Here is a 23,501-nt window from a genome sequence, read left to right as displayed (position 1 = left end):
AGGAATATCATATATAATATTTGTCTTTCTCTGTCTGACTTCACTTAGTATGATAATCTCTAGGTCCATCCTTGTTGCTGCAAATGTTAATATTTCATTTTTGATGACTGAGTAATATTCCAGTGTGTGTGTGTGTGTGTGTGTGTGTGTGTGTGTGTGTGTGAGCCACATCTTCATTATCCATTCATCTGTTGATGGACACTTAGGTTGCTTCTATGTCTTGACAGTTGTAAATAGTGCTGCTATGAACATTGGGATGCATGTAACTTTTTGAATTAGAGTAAGAACAACCTAAGTATCTTAAAGGGATTCCATAGACAAGTTAATTGCGAAACTTTGTTTACCACATCTCCCTCTTAGACAGTAGCAATGTCCAGTGCATATTTTCCTTGGAATCCGGCTTGGTAAAGGCTGACTTGTACATAAACAAGTTAACTAGACCCTATAGGATCTGATCTCCATTGCAACGCTAATCTCATCAGCTTCTTCTCTCCCCCACTTGCTCATTCTACTCCAGTCAAAGTGGACTTCTTATTATTTCTCGGATATACCAGGCATGCTCTCAGTTCAGGGTCTCTCCATATGCTGTTCCTTCTGTCTGGAATGTGCTTCATCCGATATCCATATGACTAGCTCCCTCACTTCCTTCAGGTTTTTACTTGAATATCACCCTACTAAAGTGTTCCCTATGACCCTATTAAGATTGTCACGTGTCCAATTCCCTATGCTCTTCCTCAATGTTATCCTCCCTCTAGCATGCGTCATCTTCAGAAATGCTGTATATTTTACTCCTTCATTTTGTTTATCATCTGTCTCCCTTCACTAGAATGTCAGCTCCATGAAGGCAGAGATTCGGTCTGTTCTGCTCATTGCTGTGTTTAGATCAGTGTTTCATACACAGTAGGTGCTCAACAAATATTTGTTGAATATATGAATTAATAAACAAACTCCACAGGCATACAGGAAGAAAACAGTTTCCTATAAAGGACAAAGACCAGATTGCTTTCAGATTTTGCTGTAACTCTGAAAGCCACAAGACAGTAAGACAATATCTATGGAATTTTGAGAGGAAAAGTTTATGATTCAAAACCACACTATTCTCAGCCAAGTTGTTCATTTGTGAAGACAACAGAAAGATGTATGTGCAAAAGTGTATCATTTATGAGCTCATCCAAAAATACAAAAACAAAGCAAATAGAATCCTTGAAGATATACTCCACTTTGATGGGGACACAAGAATGGGTAAATCCACATATAAAGTCAGGGTAGTAAATATTAAAACCAGTTAAACATAGAACTGAATCTATTATGTTATTTTAAGGACCATAACTATAGTGACTTAGTAAGCAATTATCTAAAAACAATTCTTGGAAAAGAGGAATGTAATATAAACAAACATAAAATTAAACATTAATGACCTAAAGTCTAAAAATTCTAGATTATATCAGTGAAAACATGAAAGTGGGTTAGGAAGGAATGGGGGTAAATTTAAAAATGCTGACTCACTCTTCTTAGGAGTGAGTCAACAAAAATGACTTACTTCATTACACTGATGAACAGACAAGTACAGGTTCAAGCATAGTTTTTACAAGGAAAAGACAATCACTTAAGAAAGTGGTATACTCTTCAATTAACCAGAGGAGAAAAGAAAAACAAAGAGAACAGAGTTTATGGGAATATTTTGATATATTATTACTAGTGCTTTTCTATATTTTAAATGTTTTTCAAAATTTAGAAATTAGGCCAATGGAAAATATAACTAATGGCAAGAAAAGCACAAAACCCAGAAAGTATAAGGTAGCAATACAATAGGAACTAGAATTCTGAGTCTCTAAATAGAATAAACTTTAATACAAAATTCAGACTTTTAGACTGAATTCAAGCAAGCAAGTAAACAACAGAAATCACTACAAATTTTGTACAACACTTACACCTACATCAAAATGACACAGAAAGACAAGATCAAATTCAAAGTAAAAAGCATTAAACTAAAATAATTTTATTTAAAATGGAAACAATCCATAATAAGAAAAAATAGTCATGAATCTTGATGTGCCAAATAACATAACATTGAAATTTATAATAAGAACTGTCAGCAATACAAAGGAAACCGATGAAACACAGTAGTGGCAGAGGCATTACATACACTTCTCTTTGACAGATCATGTAGATTATAAGTAAGGATATTGGTGAGTACAGAAATATAAATATATTTATGTATATTTCACTTAAATCTATTGCAATAAAGGCTTCCTTGACCCTTGGAGATTTAGGTAAAATATTTCTAGCCTCATTTCCATATCTTAGGTCTGTCAGATGCTCCCTAAAAGTTACCAATCTCACCTCCTCTTGGTTTCCTTTCCCAAGTCTGTATGATCTTTCCAAAGGTTTCCATGAGACTCTACTTAAGTATTTTGGATTTTGTAGCTCCATAGATTTGGGGTGTGCCAGGTGGAAGGATCACAGAATTCATTGCTCAGTTCTGCACATCCCTCACCTTCTATTCTCATTTTCCTTTGCATAAGCCCATCCTCCCCATAGATGATATGACCCTGGGAAATAGAGCTCCTGTTTTTGTGGGTTCTTTCCAGACTAGCAGCCCCTGTGAATCCAAATTGCTTCCCCTACTTTCTTTAGAATGCTGATAAATTAAACCTTTCTATCTCTTTAGAAAATTATTGTCATTGATAATCCAATTTCTTCCAATTTCTTTTTTTTTTTGAGGTACACGGGCCTCTCACCATTGTGGCCTCTCCCGTTGCAGAGCACAGGCTCCGGACCTGCAGGCTCAGTGGCCATGGCTCATGGGCCCAGCCGCTCCACGGCACGTGGGATCTTCCTGGACCAGGGCACAAACCCGTGTCCCCTGCATCGGCAGGCGGACTCTCAACCACTGTGCCACCAGGGAAGCCCTCTTCCAAATTTTTTTAATGTGAATTCCTCTATGTAAAACATTTTGAGCCTACAGTTTCAATGTAAACATATTTTAAAATTACATAAATATACCACTGTACTAAATGTACTAAACGTTTGAGATTGTCTACCCCAATATTGTCTGTCTCTATAGTATGGTCATACCTGAGAGATATTGCAGGTTCAGATCCAGACCACCACAATAGAGCAAATATTGCATTAAGGCGAGTTACACAAATTTTCTGGTTTCCCAGTTCATATACAAGTTATGTTTACACTATACAGTAGTCTATTAAGTATGCAATAGCACTATGTCTAAAAAAGCCATGTACAGACCTTAAATAAAAAATAATGCTATCAGAAAAATGGTGTCAGTTGATTTGCTTGAGGCATGGTTGCCACAAACCTTCAATTTGTAAAAAATACAATGTCTGTGAAGTGTAACAAAACAAAGCTCAGTAAAATGAAGTATGCTTGTATATGAAAAATTCACTTTGTGGTACTGAGAATCCCAAGATGACTGCAAAGAGGTTAGCAGTCATCCTTTAGAGGAGCTGAGGCCAATGAGAGGCTCACGGTATCTGTATTTAGTCATTATAAACCAGAGGAAGCAAATAGTGGCTTCGCATGAGTCCCCATTGAAAGCCACAAAGGCAGACACTACAAATTACTGACACTAATTTGTAACCAAGCCACTTCTCCCATGGTCAATGCCTTATAATGTGCTGCAGTGGGAGAAGCAGGAGGGATTTGCTTATTTAACAATGGTCAATGATTTTCTAAAGTAATGTCAGTGGAGCTGAGGAGTCTATTATTATAATTGTAAGAACAGGTCAAATGTAAAAAAAGAAGTGTTATCATCTTGATGAAGACTATAAAAACATTTGATAAGACTCAATATCTATTTCTGATTTTAAAAATCTTAGTTAACACAATTTTAACCACTCGTTACTCAACAAAATTTTAGCCTTAAACAAGTAGTCAATCCATACATAATGGTGAAACACCATGAAATTTCATTTCATTGAAATCAAGACTAAGATAAGAATGACCTTGTACCCAGTAGAGGCCAGAAACATCTCTCTAATTGTGATAACCAAAAATGTCTCCAGACATATTGCCAAATATCCCCCAGGGGGCAAAATCATCCCTGGTTGAGAATCACTGTTCTAGAAGTTTTAGTAAATGCAATAAGATAAGGTAAAAAGTCCACTATGCAAATAATTGTTATATCAAATATTGTTTTAGAAGTTCTAGTAAAAGCAATAAGACAATTTAATCTAGTAAATGCAATGAGGTAATGTAATTTTCTAAATTACAAATTATAAATATTGAAAGAGAGAATTGCCATTACTTGCAGAAGATGTTTTTACCATCCTAGAAAACTTAAAAGAATGAACTAGAATATCTATTGAGAGTAATAAAACGAGTTCATTAAGGTGCCTGGATATGGAATAAATGTACAAAAAAAGCACAAAATTCCAACAACCAGTTAGATAAAATAATGGACAAAAAGATTTTACATCTATAGCAACAATAATAGGATATCTTGAGTAATAAACTCACTATGATATGTACTGGAATACGTATGAAGGAAACATACAGTCTTATTGAATAAGGTGTTCTTTTTTTTTTTTTCGCGGTACGCAGGCCTCTCACTGCTGTGGCCTCTCCCGTTGCGGAGCACAGGCTCCGGACGCGCAGGCTCAGCGGCCATGGTTCACGGGCCTAACCGCTCCACGGAATGTGGGATCTTCCTGGACCAGGGCATGAACCCGTGTCCCCTGCATCGGCAGGCGGACTCTCAACCACTGCGCCACCAGGAAAGCCCCTGAATAAGGTGCTCTTGGATCCACCTCTAGAGTGATCTTTTGACACTGAAAATGTGTTACCATTTACTTAACATTGTCAGTGGTTTTCCATTGCCTTCAAGATAAAGGCCTAAGACTGTAACATGCCCACTTTGGCCCTTGCTGATCCTTGCAGAAGTTTGCTCCTGCTCACTCCCTGGGCTCCAAGAGGACCCAGGATATTTGAATGCAGGGTCACATGCCACCCACCTCTGCTTTTCTTCAGCCTGTACACCCTCAGAACTTTCATCTTATACAGCATCGTTTTCAGCCCCTTGACCATGCACATCACTTTTCTTTGTATATATTCCATTAGCTAAACAAAGTCTCTCTTTAAAGTGTGGATCTAGAATTGAATGCAGTACCCTGAGTGTGGTCTGATCAGAGTTTAAATATTGTCCCCTCCCTTGTCTTAATATTTCACTCATCTATTCATTAACATTTCTAGAATGCATATGGAAATGTATTTAATTCTAGGCTCTACCATTTAGTAGCAAGACACATAACCTCTTTGAGCCTCACTGTCCCCTTCAACAAGATGGGGATAACAGTGCCTCCCAGTGCTGTGATGCTAGTATATAGCACTTGTTGTTTTTCCCTTCCTATTTTCCCGTTAGTCCTGTCCCAGTCTCCTCCATCCTTTCCCCTTCATCATCGTCATGCTGTCCATACCAACATGATGACTTTGCTAGGCTTTTGTTGAAGCTGACTGGTTGGACCCGCTGCCTCTATTTGCACCCCCTCAAGTCCTCTTTGCAGAGCAATCTTTGTAAAACACAGGTTGTACATGACTCCTCTTCCAGTATCTTTGATGCCTCTCCACTGCCTCTCCAAAGTTAAAATGTTTTATCTGTAACTGGGCTGTGTCTACCTTTCTAGCATCATCACCCACTCTCTCCCTCTGGGCACCCCACACCCCATTCTGGCTCAGAAAGTCTTTGGCTTGCCAAGTCATGGCCTGAGAGAGGAGATATTCCACATGGGCCTTCCTGCTTCAAATTCCCTCCTCTAGAAAGAGTCTCAACCCAGAGAGAAAAGATTATAACAGAATAATGTGACGCTAAAGACAAAACTGCTTCTTACCAGAGTAAGAACCAAGGTCAGGGTGGGGGTCTGGCTGGGAGCCATGAAGGTTCCAGGAGGATTCCTCTCCTGGAGCCAGAGAACAAGCCCTGGGGCTCCGGAGGCCCCGTTTCTGAGCACAACGTCTTCCCCAGCCCAACACCTCATTGGTCATGGACACTCTTCCATTTCACGGTCAATTGGCCATAATTTCAATTATGTAGGAAGCTTTTATTTTACATGCAAATTCCAAAACAACTCAGAAATCTGCGGAGAAGCCTAGGTATAAAGGAGTAGGAGTTTAAGCCTGAGAGGTGAGAATACCCCCATATTCGACATAACTACACCTACTAGCCCTGGCACACTCAAGAGGGTGTTGTGAATAATGATTATTGAGAGAATTTGGGAGGACGGGAGGTAAAGTGTCTGGAACATAGCAGATACTAAATATAATTTAGTCGAGTGGTCTTTTTTTTTCTTTAGCAAAGTCTGTTTGCTAAATGTATGTCTAAGACGTCATGTTTCTATCTTACAACACCTTGTATATCCATACAGTCACACACAAAAAAGTTTCTATCGTTAGGTTAAGATACTTAAGGTTTTCTTTTTGGGGGGGATTTGTAAAAAAATTTTTTATTGGAGTAGAGTTGATTTAAAATGTGTTCGTTTCTGCTGTACAGCAAAGTGAATCAGTTATACATACACATATATCCACTCTTCTTTTTAAAGATTCTTTTCCCATATAGGCCGTTACATAGTACTGAGTAGAGTTCCCTGTGCTAAACAGTAGGTTCTTGTTAGTTATCTATTTTATATATAGTAATGTGTATATGTCAATCCCAACCTCCCAGTTTATCCCCTGGTAACCATAAGTTTGTTTTCTACATCTGTGACTCCACTTCCGTTTTGTAAATAAGTTCATCTGTACGCTTTGATTTAGATTCCATATATAAGCAGTATCACATAATATTTGTCTTTCTATGTCTGACTTATTTCACTTGAGTTTTGATTTGGAAAACCAGGTCCCAATTCAAGGGAGAGGGTTTTAGCCTCGGATGGGATGACCTTCCTCCTCCTTCCCTCTGTCTTGACTTGAGCTGACAAAGCAGACACCAGACAGATTAGTGGCAAAGCCCATGAGGCATTTATTGAATGGCAGGGAAACCCTATGGAGGAGAGATTCCCAACCTTGGTTGCCCATTAGGATCACCTGGGCAGCTTTTAAAAACTCTGATTCCCAGGCCACCACTCAGGCCAAGTGAATGAAAGCCTCTCAGGGGTGGGGTCTAGGTTTCAGGGGCTCCAATGTTTAGCTGAGGTTGAGAACCATCATCCTTCTCTCCCCTGAGGGCTTTACTATCACAGCTCTGATGCTATCTGCAAGGAGCAAGAAGGGACCTTACATAAGCTGAGTGCTTGCTATGCATCAGACCTGCGCTGGGAATTTTCCTTATATGTCGTCTTCATAACAATGCCGAGAGGTACATATGATTATGTTCGCTTCCAGGAGAGGGGTCAGCAGTTCAGAGGGGCAAAGTGACTTGCTCAGGGTCACTTAAACCTAAGTAAGCGATGGGGTTGGGAGACGAAGCAGGTTTTTCTGGTTCCAAATCCTATGATCTTTCAGTTTCATCAAGGTGCGTGCACTAGGAGAATGGACCCAAACTTGCCGTGCCCAGGGTGGGTTTTAGCTATCACCTCCTTGTCCTAAACTGCTTTGGACAGTGTTTATGCTCTCCCTTGTCCCCAGAGGGAGAAGCATGAGACAAAACAAGAACTGAGATGCAGGAAGTAACCCTTATTCCTGATCTTACTGCATCTCCTGCAATAACTTCAGGACCTCTGCCTTACATGCAATTCAAGCCATCTGCATTACATGCCATCCAGCTTGTACACTCACATACACAAACACTTTCATTCACACACAAACACAGACATATACACATTTGAACCCATGCATTAAACAAACACAATAGGGAATCTACTATATGTCAGGCACTGAACGTGTGTATATTACACCTGATTATATCGGAAGGTGGTTCATTGAGAGAAGGTTAAATGCATAAGCTCTGCAGATAGAGAACCTGAATTTTGAGCCCAGTTTCCCAGCTGTATAAACTTAGCCAAGTTAGTTGAGTTGAATTTTTTTCTTTTTCTGCCATTACTGTTCTATGCAAGAGTTTATACACACATCTTCCTGGATGTGGAGCTAAAATAAAAGAGGGAGCTGGGGGGACAGCTCACAGGCCAGTGTCCTCAGAGTCTCTCCCTGAAGTCGGCTGAGGCTCCCGTGGCGGCAGCTGTGTCTGTCCTGATCTCTCTCAAGCTGAGGTGTCAGCTTCCAAGGGGATCAGGTATCAAGCCAGGACCAGCCAAGGCCAGCCAGAGGAGACCTGGAGGCTGGGGGTGTTTGTGCTGAGCATAGGACAGTGCGACTATAAAATTGAGCTGCCCCAACCTTGACTCTTTCCGATGCTTTGAGCAGTGAGGGTAGGTGTGGGCATCCTTTCTCCCTCCTGGAATTTGCCTGGCTGCTCCGAGGGCTCAGAGAGACAGACAGATGGACATCCCTTGGGAGACAGCCCTGTGCTGTGGTTAAGAGAATGGGTTCTGGCCTTGGACCCATCTGGGTGACTCTCAGCCTCCGTCTGTGCTTAGCTCACGGCCTGGTGCACAATTATAGATCTCTGCTGTTGCGTGATAAGCTTGAGCCTACTGCCCTTGTTTTAATACTTAGGCTTAGTCAATGTTCCTGGCTTTAGTCCTTAAAAGAAAGAAAAAAAACCCTGATTTAGAGAACGTTCGGGCCTAACAGAAAGTCAGTTCTTCCTTGCTGCAACTTAGCAGGGTCCTGCAGAGCCACAGTGAACTCCAAGTTTGCCAAGTTGGACAGATGGACACAGGCCCTTTGCCCAGAATCCTTGGAGACCCTTTGGAAACCATTTTGGCAAAACAGCTGCACAACATGGGCGGGGGAGTCAGTGGACCTGGATGTGAATCTGCATTCTATTACTGTGCAGCCCTGGGTGAGTTACTTAACCAGTCTGAGTCTCAGCACCCTCTTCTCTGCTTTGAGTAATGGCCTCACATCAAGTGTGTTGTAATCCATTGATTTTAACTTGACTACTTCTCTCTGACGCCTGAAGCAAGGTCAAAGTCCTCTGTTAGACATGTTCACAACATAATGATCCCTCCTCGCAGAGGCCTCATCCCTGCGTCATTGGATATTTACCTGGGGGATGATTTGATTGCTATCTACGCCAGTCAAATACGAGCTCTGTGAAACAGGCACCTTGTCTAACTTGCTCATTGCTGTACCTCCAGGCTAGCCCAGAGCCTGGCACATAGTAGAAGCTCAGCAAATATTTGCTGAATGGTGAACTCAGGAGTGGCCAAGCTCCTGCAGTCAGATTCACTGATTTACAAAGTGGCTCGTGCCAAGAGTTCCTGGGAGCTTGATGTCAATGATGTCCCAGTGGATTGACCCATTTCACAGATTAGGTAACAGGCCTCCTGCCTCCGACTGAGCTGCCTCAAACAGAGGAAGAGAGGGCTGAGGGAATCAGGCTTCCTTCCACCCTGAATGCCCATTCACAGGGGGCTTGGAAGGGAGGTTGGAGAATCAGGGCTTGGTGAAGCTATGTGTGGTCTCCTGTCTCCCCAGCAAGGACATTGAGCAAATAGGGAGCTGCCCGAACAGCAGTGTATCCAGGGACAGAGCCTGAGCCTGGGAGTCGGGAAGCAGGGGCCTGCAGATGTAGCTGTAAGACCCAAAGTGAAAATACGAGCATCTCTGATAATATCACCCAATTGTCACGAGGATCAAATGAGATCATGCAATGCAAGCATCGAGTAATGATAGCAATGGATTATAACACATCGAATAAAAGAAGAATCTCTGAGCCCATATGGTCAGAAATCAAAAAATGAATTCATAAATAGATGGAAGGAGGGAGAGTTCTTTTTACTTTATTCTTACAGTAGAATGTCAAGTGGGAAATGGAAAAAAGATGTTGGATTTAGGAAAATCCATCATTTTGCAACCATTACAGTAATAATTGATTCAGGCAAGAATCATCAATAGAGACTAAAATGAATGAGTACAAGGAAATTTACATATGTCAAAGCATTGCTCCACAAATTACCTATGGATAACAAAGGGAAAATAATATCTTTACCGTGGAGAAATCTGGGATCACCACATTACCTAAGTGATTGAGGTCAAGATCACCAAGAATGGGACAGATACGATGCACTGAGAAGGACACATCACTCCTGTGTTGTTTCAGCCCTAAATTCATAACCTGAATCTAATCAAGAAGCAGCAAACTGAAGGACCTTCTACAACATAACTGTTCGAAACTCTTCAAAAAATTTCAAGGTCATGAAAGACAAAGAGAAGGGAACTGGGCTTTCCTGGTGGCGCAGTGGTTGAGAGTCCACCTGCCGATGCAGGGGACACGGGTTCGTGCCCTGGTCCGGGAGGATCCCGCATGCCGCGGAGCGGCTGGGCCCGTGAGCCATGGCCGCTGAGCCTGCGCGTCTGGAGCCTGTGCTCCGCAATGGGAGAGGCCACAGCAGTGAGAGGCCCATGTACTGCAAAAAAAAAAAAAAAAAAAAAAGAGAAGGGAACTGTCCGAAATGGAAGGAGTCTGAAGAGACACGACCAGTAAATGTAACACGTGCTCCTGAACCAGACCCTGAGACAAGAAAATAAATGGCTATAAAGAGCATTAATGGGAGAGTTGGCGACATTTGAATATGGACCATGAACTAAATAACAGTATGGCATCTCTGTAAATTTCCTCATCTTGACTATTATATTGTGATTATGTAAGAGAATGTCCTTGTTCTTAGGAAATACACCCTGAAGTCTTTAGGGTTTAAGAGGGGAAGTGAGACAATGCATTGGAGGCCTTGGCTAGATACAGAGACTGTATACAAGGCTACTTTCTTGGGTGTTGCCAGGAAATGTGCTCCTAGCTGGAGGAACTCAGCCATTTGGTTGGTGCTGCCATGTCTTGCACACAGATACAGGCTACCTAAAATGCACCCTCAGAGCTAGGTTTCCACCCCGTCATGGCTGGGGAGTGGGGCTTCGGGTCCTTTACAATCTCTAGATCTTCCCTCCCCCATGCCATCAGCTCCCCGTTACTCAGAAAACAAGCCAAAGGCATAATGTTCTTCTGTTTATGTACGATCTATGCTCCCAGTCAAAACCCACTAGAAAATACATCGAAACAAAATTAACTTGACAGGGAAATGGATATTTGAATGAAGCCTCTGCTTAAAACAATTTATCATGTTCCGTCGTATGTCTCTACAAAACCAGGATCACGGGTGATTTAGCTGAAATGAGGGAATTCATTACTCCCCGAAACATCTCGGGGAGTCATTTCACAGGGGTTGGGGATTGTGGGGAATGAGGGAGGGAACAGACATTGACCAAGCTCCCCAAACCTGTAGGATACTGTTAAGCTCTTTTTATGCACAGCCCCACTAAACCCTCACACTTAGCCTGGACATAATGATCAGGGCCAATTTCAACAGTGAGGACATGGGGACTCTTTAGAGTCTGATGGCCAAGCCCGAGGTCACCCAGCTAGGAAGTGATGGGCCCGTTTTTCAAGGTGGGGAGAATCACCGTTACTCTCGTCAAGGCCGGAATGGGCTGTCTCATCCCCTGCATAGCTCATGACCTCTTAGGAGAGCCAGGCTTGTTTCAATGGGTGTGGGAAGCCACAAACCCTGTCTTGAAGTTAAGAGCCTTCAGTTAAGATCCTTCAGCCTTGTCCCAGGACACATACTCCTGCTGGGCACTCCTGCAGATGTCTGGCAGATGCTGGGTAACCTAGACAAAGTGTAGTGACGTGAGGAGTCCCAGTTAAGGACTCATGTCATTTACTCCAACAGTTACGCACTCATTCATTCATTCTGCCAACAGAAATTGCGTCCCTACTATGTACTGGACCCTGGGGATCCAGAGAGCTTAACATGGAGCTTAGAGTCTAGTGTCTCAAAATCTGGTCCCTGAATCAGCACTATTACCCGGGAACTTGTTAGAAATGCAAACTCTCAGGCTCCACCCCATACCTACTGAGTCAGAAGCTCAGGGAGGGGGTCCAGCAGTCTGTGTCCCCCCCGGTGATTCTGATGTGTACTACGGTGTGAGAACTGTACTCAAGGGCACGTAAAATAATGACAGGCTGTGATAATAACAGCTAGGAACAGAAGTACTTGAGAACTTTGGGGCTCTGATCATTATAAACAGAGCCCAGGACTGCATGGAAATGCCCTTTCCACTTCCACCCTGTCTGGAAGTCTGATGTCTCCTCACCCCAGACTGAGCAGCTTTATGGAATATATCCAGCAGGTGACCCATGGCCTAGCCCAGCCTGGGCACACTGGTCCTGCTGGGGGTCCAGGGATGCCCTGAGGGACCTAGGATGGGAGTCAGCTGGGCCTGAAGACAGTGAACACTTTTTAGGTTGTGTCTCTCCTGCACAAAACGGGGCGTATCAGTGAGTCAACGAAAATTTGTAGGAAACAATGATTCAATCTGATGGCATCAAAAACTGAGCAGGGAGTTTGGGAAGTATTTGGGGCAACAGTTCACAGATCGTAGCAGGCGAAAGAAATCATACAGAGAGTTTATCAAAGGTTCAGACTGCCAGGCCATACCTCCAGATGATTCTGCTTCAGGTTTGCGGGAGGCCCAGAATTGGCAACTCTTACAAGCCCCAGCAAAACAGTTTGAGGAGCACCCTTTGAGAAACACAGTCTTGTGAGATGCGTTCACTGGGGCAGGCTCACAGCTCCAGCCACACGCCCAGGCTTATAACCTGACCACCCCTGGCTCCTGGGCACCCGGAGACAGGTCTGTGGTTTGGGGCAGGTTTCTCGGAAAAGAATGAATAACTACTCTCATCTGATGGGTGATAACAGGCATGAGAAGGGCCTTTAGCTTGGCTGGGGAGTGGTTAATGGCTCTATAAGCAACAGAGAAATAATGAAGCCTTTCTCATTTTATAAAAGTTGCTTTGAAATCTAATTGGAATATGAAAGTTGAGATCTCAGGCTATTTTTAAACAAAGTATGAGTTCAGCAGGAATAATCAATACGAGAGCTGTGAGCCGCCCGTCAGCCTTCGCTGGGACGAGTCATGCGCTTCCTTTAGGAAGAGTCCTCGAGGATGGGACAAGTGGGTGGAGGAGAAAGGGACCAGACTTAGAAACGGACCGGGCTCTAGGATGTGGACAGCAGTTAGGGGAAGAGATGGGGGAGGTCATGAAATCTCCAGACCCTCTCAAACATCCCATCGGGCACCTCAAGGGAAAGAGTGGGTGGCTGCCATGTGGATGGTGTGTGACCTCCTCTGTTACATTAGAGGAAGCAAATACACTATATTTTGACTCCCAGGAGAGAGAGCTGTGGGAATGGTTTAGTGAAAAGGAGCACGAATCTTTGGAGTCAGATCCTAACTTGAAGCTCAGCCCTGCTCCTTTACTCACCGTGTGACTTGACATATCTTGCAGCCTTTCTAAGCCTCAATGTCCCCACCTGTAAAATGGTGACAGTCATACTGACCTTGTGATGAATGAAATGAAATGATGATAATGTGTGATGATAAAGTGAAATGATAATGTGTGATGATAAAGTGAAATGATAAATGAAATGATGATAAAGTGATGAAATGAAATGATAATAGCAATCACAGCTAACCTGTGTGCACTTCATGTGCACGCAGTATTTCAGTTGGTCTTTACAACAACTGTATGAAGTTCAGGGAAGTAGAGGGCTTTGCCTTACTAAATGCAAATAAAGCGCTCAGGATAGTGTCTGGTACAGAGTAGATGCTCAATTAATATTTGTTTCCTTCTTGGGGCAGGGGGTGGGGGCCGTAAGGAGGCTCATTTCTGAGAACTGAGCCCTCCCATCAGCTGCACTTCCCCAGTGGGAAGTGATGACTTAAGTCTCCTGAGCCAGAGCAAGGCTTCCAGAACCAGTGGGGGGGGGGGGGGGTATTTCTGATCTTTTTGCTCTGACATTGGCCGAGCAGGCAGATTTGGTAGCGCCTGCGTGAGCCAGTGTGCACAGAACCCGGAGACACTCACATGACCACTGCGGGGCCCCTTCCCAGGGACGTCCCACCCAGATTTGCCTTCCTTGAAGAAAAGGGATGCAAAAGGCCATTTTTCACTTTTAAATAGCTTTCATTCTATGTCTTAATAAATGCATGTTTGTTGATTTGTGCAAGCATGATGTGGGAAGTCTGCAAATGGTTGTAATCTGCACCGAGGGCACGTGTAAGCACCAGTGAGCACTTTTGAATAATGAATCCCTCCCGTAAAAGACGGACGCTATTCATAATAATTCCTTGCTTTTCTCATTTTGCTGCGTACAGTAGCGATTAATCAATTTGCAATGTTATGTCACCCGCAACAAATTGCTAGCACCAAGACAAATTTATTGCTTTATGATAAAAGAACTTGTTTAGGTAGAAATAAATTAAATTTGGGGGGCTGTCCTTTGGGTTTGATGTTCACATAGGTGACCCATAGAGAGTGGGCTGCCGGGGGCGAGGGGTGAGAGGTCTAGATGATCGCTGCAAGGACCTGGCATCCCGGGGAGGAGTATAAAAGCAAGAGGGCATTTGCTCAGTTACTGACCCTGAGACAGGGCAGCTCTGGCAGGAGACAGTAATGTCAAGAGCTCCCAGAGGTTCTCGGGAACGCGTGCTGGGCTCCCGGTGTCAGGAAGTGTAATTTAGAGCTTTGTGCAGAGAGGTTTGTACTATCAGCAAGGCTCCAGGGAAACACACCCTCTTCCCCTTCTATATTTCACTCGAATTATAAGATTCTGATTTACCTCAAATTGGCAGACAGGAACCTCTCTTCTAGAAACTTGAGCCTGAAGGAAACCTTCGTTATAGGAATTGGGAATGGGGTTCAGAGATCAGAGTGTGACAGAGGCCCTGATGCTTTCGTTTATCGAGGCTGCTGGGAGAAAAGGCCAAAATGATGTTACCAAAATTGTGGTGTAGTAAATGTTACATTCGGCAAATGAACGCTTTTCATACATGCTAAATTTAATACTGCATAATGGGGCTATGAACACAGACACTGACTAAAGCTTCCATTTGAAGGTCTTCATAGTATAAAGGCTGGGCTGGCTGGGTTGCCACCGTGGCAAGGGTGAGCTGGGGACTTGCAGTCCTGTTCTCCTTATCACATTTGTAGCGAAGACTCTGGGGGCCAGGAAGCGTTTTGCCCGAGGACAGAGTGAGGGCGTGTGGAGAAGCATCTCACTCCCAGGACAGCACACACTTTTGTCATTAATTTATACTCCATTAATTTGGAATCTGCAGTGGAATCAGGGGCGGAAGCATTAATTCTGACCTTTCCTCCAACACACACACACACACACACACACACACACACACACACACACACACATTCGGGACAGGGTTTTTTCTTAAGCAATCTGATAGTCTAACATGATTTGTGAAGAGCAGTTTTCAATTAGGAAAGACGTCAGTCAGTTTCACCACCCATGGAAGGGGATGTCTCTGCCCCAGCTCATCAAAATCCATTCCTTTCTGCTCTTAAAGCAGGCACTGGGACCACCTCCTGGAATATCGTTATTCATGGTCCACCTGCCAGGGAAAGCACCCCAGTGACTTTCTTGGGCCATGGTCTCTGTCATCCTCATCTCATTTTAGCCTTGGCGGAGGAGGGAGGGTCACGGAGGCCTGCTTGCAGAAGCCTCTGCAGCCTTTCTGCAGTATCTGACCAGCCTCTTGGCTACCCCGATGCCCACATCCAGAGCCCTGTGAACAATGGCCGGCACAGACCTCAAACCCTTTGCTGGGACCCTTTCTACCACCTTGTGGCTGAAGGGGCCTGAGAGGTGCACCGGCAGCCCCAGGAGGAGCCCGACTCACCTGGCGCTGGCTTCTTTGTCTTCCACTGTGCCTGCTCGCTGGGCTCCAGTCGGCCCAGGTCCTGGCGAGGGCAGCCAACATCCCTCCTGTGCGCCTGGCCAGGCCTGCCCACTCCCTGGATGCCTCCTGAGCCAGGGGTCCTGCCGGGGCTCCCAGCCCTAGGTGGGGCTCGGTCACCCCTGCTCCAGCTGCCTGCCCGCTGGCTAATTCTGATTATTTCTCTTTCTCCTTGTTCTCTTGGGCGCCTTTATTCCTGACCGTGCATTTTCTCTGGGCTCAGGATTAAAAAAAAAAAACCCACACTGCTAATATCCTTGTCAGCCTTTTCCTGAATCATTGCCGCGCGGCTCCAGGGAGCTATGGGCCAGTGCTTTCTGGCCAGCAGACTCCATCCCTGGGCGTTCCTGTCCTTGGGGTCCTGCAGGCCCCTGTCTGGGTCTCTTTACCTCCTGAAGACAACACTCAGAGGCCCAGATCCTCAGAGAAATGTCCAGGCAGTGGAGGCAGATGGGGCTGAGAACTGAGAATCTGGCTGAGGTTTTCCATCTCACAGGTGACTTCTCGCAAATGCTACTGAAAACATTTTTGTAAAGTGTTTTCCTTTACGTTATCTCATGTGCTGTTATTCTCCCTGTTTTACAGATGAGGATCCTAAACTCAGAGGACTTAGTGATGTGCTTGAAGTCGCACAACTGCTAAGGGTCAGGACTCCAGTCTCTACGTGCGGAACTCAGGTATGGCAGGAATAATCATCCTCATTTGGCACATGAGGAAACTGAGGGTCACGTTGCTGAGAGGGCTGGTCTCAAATCCTGCGGCCGTACGAGGTGGTGCTGGAAGTGGGATTCAGTCACCACAGGGTCCAGGCCAGTGCCCAGTGCTGGGCAGGGGCCTTTCCTTCTGTGTCGTAAGTGAAAAGCCAGGTCAAGCCAGGCTAGGAAACACCTAAGACAATACTTGAAAACCCCAAGTCCAAGAGTCTGAGGCGACCGGCAGGCTGTCCTGCGTACACCTGTCTCCTCGCACACACACACAGAGCCTGCTGGGGAGCACACGTTTATATTTGCAGGGAGAAGCCTGGCTAATAGTTTTAGCTCAACATGCTGTGTGGCCTGGGCAATGTCCTCATTTCTGTGCTGGGGACAATAGACTAAATATGCCTCTGGTCGGTAATAGAGGTTTTCAAAATTCTGGTTCAGACCTATCCTGTCAGAAACTTAGGAAGAAGGTCCTGTTTAGCAAACGCCCCCCTCCTCCAGGCAGTCCTCCCTAACTCCCTTTAGGGAGGATCCTTTCCCTAAAGGATCCTTTCCCTCCTTGGTCTTGCAGGCCATACTTCCCTGAATGGTCACCTCTCTATTGAATGGGCCAACCGTTCCCCCACCATCCCTCACCTCTGCTGAGCTGCAGCCATTAAACTTCTCAGGGAGACATGACACCTACATAGACACACAGACAGTCCCGTGGACATCCGTGTGCCCAGCTACAGTCACTTACACACGTGCCCACCAACCTCATCCTCTCCTGGAGACACAATTATACACAGAAACACTGTCCCACATATCACACTCAGCCACGTGCCTGCTCACTCACACATACACACACAGCCCTGCAGACAAATACAGGCCCACTTAGAGTCTATCCACGTCTGTACAGGCCACTTTGGGCAGGACACCCACCTCCCCTATCCTGGTATTCTGTGTGTTCTCTTAGAACAGTGGCTGCAGCTGATTCTCTGGTCTATGGGGAATGGGAATTCGATCTGCTCAGGCCCAAAGCTTGTAGGGCACCAAACTCTAACATTGGGAACTTTCTGGACAAATAGCCCATTCCAGCTGGGGCCTGTCTTTGTCCTCTTTGCCAGATAGACCGGCCTCAACTATCTCCAGGGAGCATCTGCCCGCATCACACTCACCATCAGATAAGCTCCCTTCCTAAGGGCCCCCGGGGCCCTGTCACCACCTTGCCTTGCCACCTCGGCACTTTCTCAATAACTCACCAAGGTCAACTGTTGCTCGCTCAGTCATTTTTTCCCCCATCACCTCTGAAGCTTCAATTTTCCTTGGGACAAACAGCCTGTCCCTGGGCTGGTGGCTTAATGGAATAGTAAGCAAGAAAGGGAAAGAAAAGCCAGGGTCTCTGCTGAACTCTGGTTTGTCCCCTGCCCCAAAGATACTGCAAGTCCTAAGAGGAGGGCACAGCGACAGACCATGGATCGTGGAGTCTGACAGGCATAGGCTTAACCCCCAGCTCTGCCCCTACCCAGCTGTGTCACTGTGGACAGTCCCTGGGCCTCTGTAAGCCTCAGTTTCTGTGTCTGTAAAGTGGGCATAACCATTTGAAACTTACAGGGTTGTTGGGAGGATTAGATGAGGTTAAATGCTTGTAAAAAGCACTTGATAAATGACAGAGGGCTCTAAATATGTTAGTGACTAAGACCATTGTTTTAACAATGACCTTACCATCTGAGACTCAGGGAGGATCTGAGTGGCAATTCAAAGAAGGCTCAGTCAGCCTGTAGCCTCCAGCAGGGGAGGGAGGTAAGAGTCTGGGCAAGGGTCTGTGTCTCTTTTACAAAGCAGGGAAGAACTAGTTAGGTAAGCAGTTCTGTCCACTGGTGTGAGCTGTCCCCAGCTACCTGTCATTGATCAGTTATTGCCTATAAGGCTCAGGAAATTACCATTTTCCTGTGAAACTGGGAGGGAGGAAGTTTATAGATAAGGAGCTCTACATGGATAAGGGCCACACCCATGCTGGTCATTTTTAAATATATTATCCCATTTCATCTCTGAGCAATTGGCAAGGGAAGGATTATTTCAGATGAGGACCCTGAGGCTCAGACAGATGACGTAGCCCCTAAGTGGCTGAGCTTGGAAATGAGCCCCTGATTTCTGACTCCACGTGATGGGATGCTCCCCAGCCTCGGGCCAGCTATGGAACATGAACGGCAGAAAGAGCGAACTGAATTGCAACAACGAAACCAGCTTCCTTGTCCTCGGAGGCAAGATGCTGAACAAATCCATATCGTAAGCAGTACTTACAGTGAATCTTACTCCACCGGACAATTCAGACAAAGACCTAGTTTATGCAGCTGAATATGAAATATGGCTCGTGTCTCAGGCCATTTGTATAAAAAGACTATTTCTTTACTGCCACAGCCTCAAAGCCACCTCTTACCAGAGGCTTATCTGGAAGGTGGGAGACTCGGGAGATTTTTCCATGAACTTCCTGGGGAACCTCGGGTCAATTTTATTCTCTCTGTGGGTCTCTGTTTTTCCGTCTATAAAAGAATGTGGTTTTCTGGGGTGATTTCTCTGGGTTGCTTTTAATTCCCTCAAACCATAGCTATACACTCCAATGTAGAGCTCATGTTAGATCAACAAAGTATGTTTTTCCAACTTGTAAATTCATTTGCTAGAAAATCCTTACAAGAGTGGACTACGTCTGGGGCTTCCCTGGTGGCGCAGTGGTTGAGAGTCCGCCTGCTGATGCAGGGGACATGGGTTCGTGCCCCGGTCCGGGAGGATCCCGCATGCCGCGGAGCGGCTGGGCCCGTGAGCCATGGCCGCTGAACCTGTGCGTCCGGAGCCTGTGCTCCGCAATGGGAGAGGCCACAACAGTGAGAGGCCCGCGTACCGCAAAAAAAAAAAAAAAAAAAAAAAGAGTGGACTACGTCAATGGTTAATGCATTTAGAAAAACCAAGAAAAAGTCACGTCGCGTATAGAAACTCAGGTAGAAATGGCTGCCGCTGTCTGACTCTATCATGTTCAGAAGAGAAGAATTTTTGGCCCCTGAAGCCTGTGTCCTTGGTCACTGCTTTGAGTAGTGGTTCTCCCTCCTTTAAAGGAAGCAGGCAGATTCCTGGTCCCAGGTGAACTGCCCACCTTCGTCTGTTTCTGAGGTGACAGAAAACCTTTGCAGGACCCTTCTTTCTTCCAGAAACACGAGTACTGGGGTGGGCAGCTGTGCTAGCCTCCTGGCTGTTAGGGGCGGTTCTGCTGAGGAAGATGCAGCCCTGGAAGTGCATGCTCCTGGTGCTTTCTTTTGGGGAGGGGTGGGGTGGAGGAAGGGAATCAGCATCCGCTGATGCTACCAACAAATCAATCTGTTGACAGAGCCGCTCCCCTTGCGTGTCCATTGAAACACCGATCCCCGTGTGGGATGCAGGCTGGCCGACTCGTTTGCCAAATGCAAATGCATTAACCTTACAATTGGGTAATCTAATAAAAAGGATCAATGGTCTGATACAGTGCTTATGGAGTCATTTACTGCAAGCGAGAGCAATTTAGCCAGGACCCAGACGAGTGGCTGGGGGATGCGATGAGGGAGGAAGCCTCAAGCCTGCCGGTGGTCCTCGCTGACTTCCCCAGGCAGAAGCAACCCCCCCCCCTCCCCGGCCCCGGCTCCGGCTGTCCAGAGTTGCTGGGCTGAGTGGGCGAGGGAACGAGCCGGGTGTGCGCCATTCATTCCTGCCAGTGTAATCACTTAGAGGTTCAATTAACTATAAATCATTAGTGGTATTTCAAGTTACTTTATCCAGGCCCCCCGCGTAACACACTTGACTGGCGGTGGGGAGCTTTCTGTGACTAGATTTAGCGAGCGAGCGAACAAGGCAGTCATATGGGTTTTTCTGCTATGAAATTGATAAATGAAGCGGGCATTGGAGGTGCAGCAGTAATTTCTGTGGTGCAGCCGAGTGCTCGCTCCCTGTCTCCTCCAGCGATGAGGGCATGGGCCCCTTTAATGCGGCAGCTTTCCCCTGGGGGCCCCAAAGCTAGGCTGGGCTGCTGGCCTTGGGTTTATTTCCTTCCAGAGAACTTCCCTGAGCCAGCCCTGGTTCATTAAGGGGAACCAGGGGAGGGAAAAAAAAAAAAGAGAGAAATGGGAAAAAAAAGGGTTGCCTCATCCTCGTTCATTCTGATGAATGCTGATTTTTTCATCATTTCTTTGGAGTAGCAAGTGGGCAGCACAAAGGGGACAAAATCGGGCTGTCTTGGCGGCTGGATCCCCTCTTCTCATGGACGCAGTTGTCCCTGGTGGCTGGCATCCCTGTCTGGAAAGCATATTTTCTCCTAATCGGTTTTACAGCTCTTTTAAAGTAATATGTCAGATCATTTTCCCCATATACATAGTTAATGAAAGTAACCCTACAAATTCATTTTAAATAGATGGAAGTTGTTATAACCCTGATCCAGAATTTATTACATTCATTACAATCTTGCTGAAGTAGGTAATGTAATGGACTATTACTTTTATTATCTTTTTAATCCCTCAAAATTATTAGGAACTGACTAATATTTGGCATCACCCTGTTAATGTTTAAACAGAAACTGATACTTTAATTCTTCTAATAAATGATGGGGCACTTTGAGTGGAAACAAAAGCCTGATGGGGTTTATCTTGATCAGACCCAAAGACTTTTAAGTGGGACTCAGGGGTTTGAATGCAATTATTTCCAGGCAGGGTATCTTCATCAAGTACTCAGGAAGGACAGAAGAGTGGAGATGGAGATAGTGACAGAGAGATCCAGACGGACAGTGACGAAAACAAGGCAGAAAAGTGAGAGTGAGAAGAATTCCACTTACATATCCGAGTTCTAATTCTGATTCATAAAAAGCTCCGATTTGGGCTGGTAACCACGCTAGTGAGCTCTATGTCTTTTCCTTCTTTTCTTCATCCTCCCCTCCCCTCCTTCCCAGATTAAAAAGACTTTTCTTTCCAACCATCCTCCCTGTGTTAGTAATCAGCTTTATGGCTAAGAATTCTCAAGTGCTCTAGAATCCATGCGTTGCCAAGACAAATGATTGGGTCACATTCTCCTAGTGAGGAGGAGAGACTCTGCTTCCTCCTTGGAAAATAATGATGGCTGCTCAATTTGCAAATTACCATCCCACCCGTGAAATGGGAGGGGGCGGGAGGGGCATCCTGTCCTATCTCTTCCAGAAGTGGCTGGGCTGTGCCTGTATGCTCCAGAGCTCCCCTGGACCGTTTTCTGCCAGGAGGGTGACAGGTAGGATTTAGGAGAAATGGATCATTTGCACTTTCCAGCTTTTACAAGGCACAATGCAATGCTAGACGCTTAAATTAAAAAAAAAAAAAAAATCTGTTTAACAGGGCGAGAGGAACAAAGTACTTCCCTTTTTGGCTTGATAATAAAAGATGAAGGGAGATACATTTGGGAGAGGAAAAGCTGGCATTTTGCGTCACTTCAAGGCGAGGGTGTGTTTTCTAACAATGAAAGCTTCCTGTTAGCAAAGTCACTAATTAGCACAGAGAAGCTCATTAGAATTTAAAGCTGCTTTGCTGTGTATCATGGCATTGCTCTCTCTCAGCACCCCGAGTTTCCAGAGCAAGAAAAGTATTGATGAAATTGACTCAGCATGAAATGTGTCTGGTTTGTGCCAACCCATAAAGAGGTGGCTTCCCAGCTCTCCTGGTAGGGGAGCTTACCAGGTGTCCCATGAGCTGGGCCCAGGCAGGTGGGCTGGGGACAGCGTCCTGCCCACCTGTCCACTGTAGCCGAGTCCAGGGGACTGGCTGCTTATCATTGGGCTAAACTCTGTTTTAATCAGTGGAGGGGAAACCGGCCTTTAACTAAGTTTTGCTCCTGACGCCTTATAAATCGTGCTGGTTGCTTTCGTCAACGCTGAGTCGACAAGGGCTACACATCGTTTGGGGCTTGACAAAGAGACTAAAAGACAGCTTCTCAGCATGTTTATTTTTAATAGACATAAAAAATGAAAACAGAGGCTTTCTTACTCCTCTAAACCCTCATTGACAGAAAAATACTGAGTGCGCCGAAGTATGGATGGAAATCTTGGAGTAAGAGGGTTTTTGTTTGTTTGTTTGTTTTGTTTTGTTTAACTGAAATATTCTTGTGAACACAAGGACAGCTTCAGAACTAAGAAAGGCTGGGCTCCAGAAAGCTCCATTGTTTCCTTCCCCGACATGAAGTGTCAGTTACCATGTTTAGGCATCAAGACGTCAGAGCTGTAGCAACATTCTCTGGGCACACAGCTCGGGCTCTGTCTCGTGGGTACAATAAATCCCACCTATTCCTACCTCATCTCTTAGAGATGCAGCATTGAGAATTGAAGTTATGTCTTCTGGGGTACATTGCTGGAAATCAACCCCCATTCTTATTTCTAAACCTTTATTTAATAGAAATAACTCATCCTCGCTGCTTTACTAGATATGGGTGGCACTAAGATCATTTCAGTGACCATCAAAGCAGGAAAAATATACCTTTAAAAGCCAATTAAAAAATAGTCACAGGACTTCCCTGGTGGCGCAGTGGTTGAGAGTCCGCCTGCCGATGCAGGGGACACGGGTTCGTGCCCCGGTCCGGGAGGATCCCACATGCCACGGAGCGGCTGGGCCCGTGAGCCATGGCCGCTGAGCCTGCGCGTCTGGAGCCTGTGCTCCGCAACGGGAGAGGCCACAACAGTGAGAGGCCCGCGTACCGCAAAAAAAAAAAAAAAAAAAAAAAAAAAAATAGTCACAATAAATGTGAAAAGAGCTGATGTCCTTCATATAAAAAGAGCTCTTTCAAACTGATAAGACATCAAGATGCTAGGAGAAAAAGTGTTTGAAAAAGAATTTACAAAAGAAGAAATTCAAGTAACTATTATTTATTGAACATTTACTAGGTGTAATTTACAAGGGATCTCTCATTCATTCTTTACAAAGACCCTATGAAGTAGATGTTGTTGTTCTCATCCTTATTAAAAAA

The sequence above is a fragment of the Leucopleurus acutus genome, assembly GCF_964270905.1.
Source record: "Leucopleurus acutus genome assembly, chromosome: 16".
Lineage (NCBI taxonomy): Eukaryota > Metazoa > Chordata > Mammalia > Artiodactyla > Delphinidae > Leucopleurus > Leucopleurus acutus.
This window is presented reverse-complemented; position numbering follows the sequence as displayed.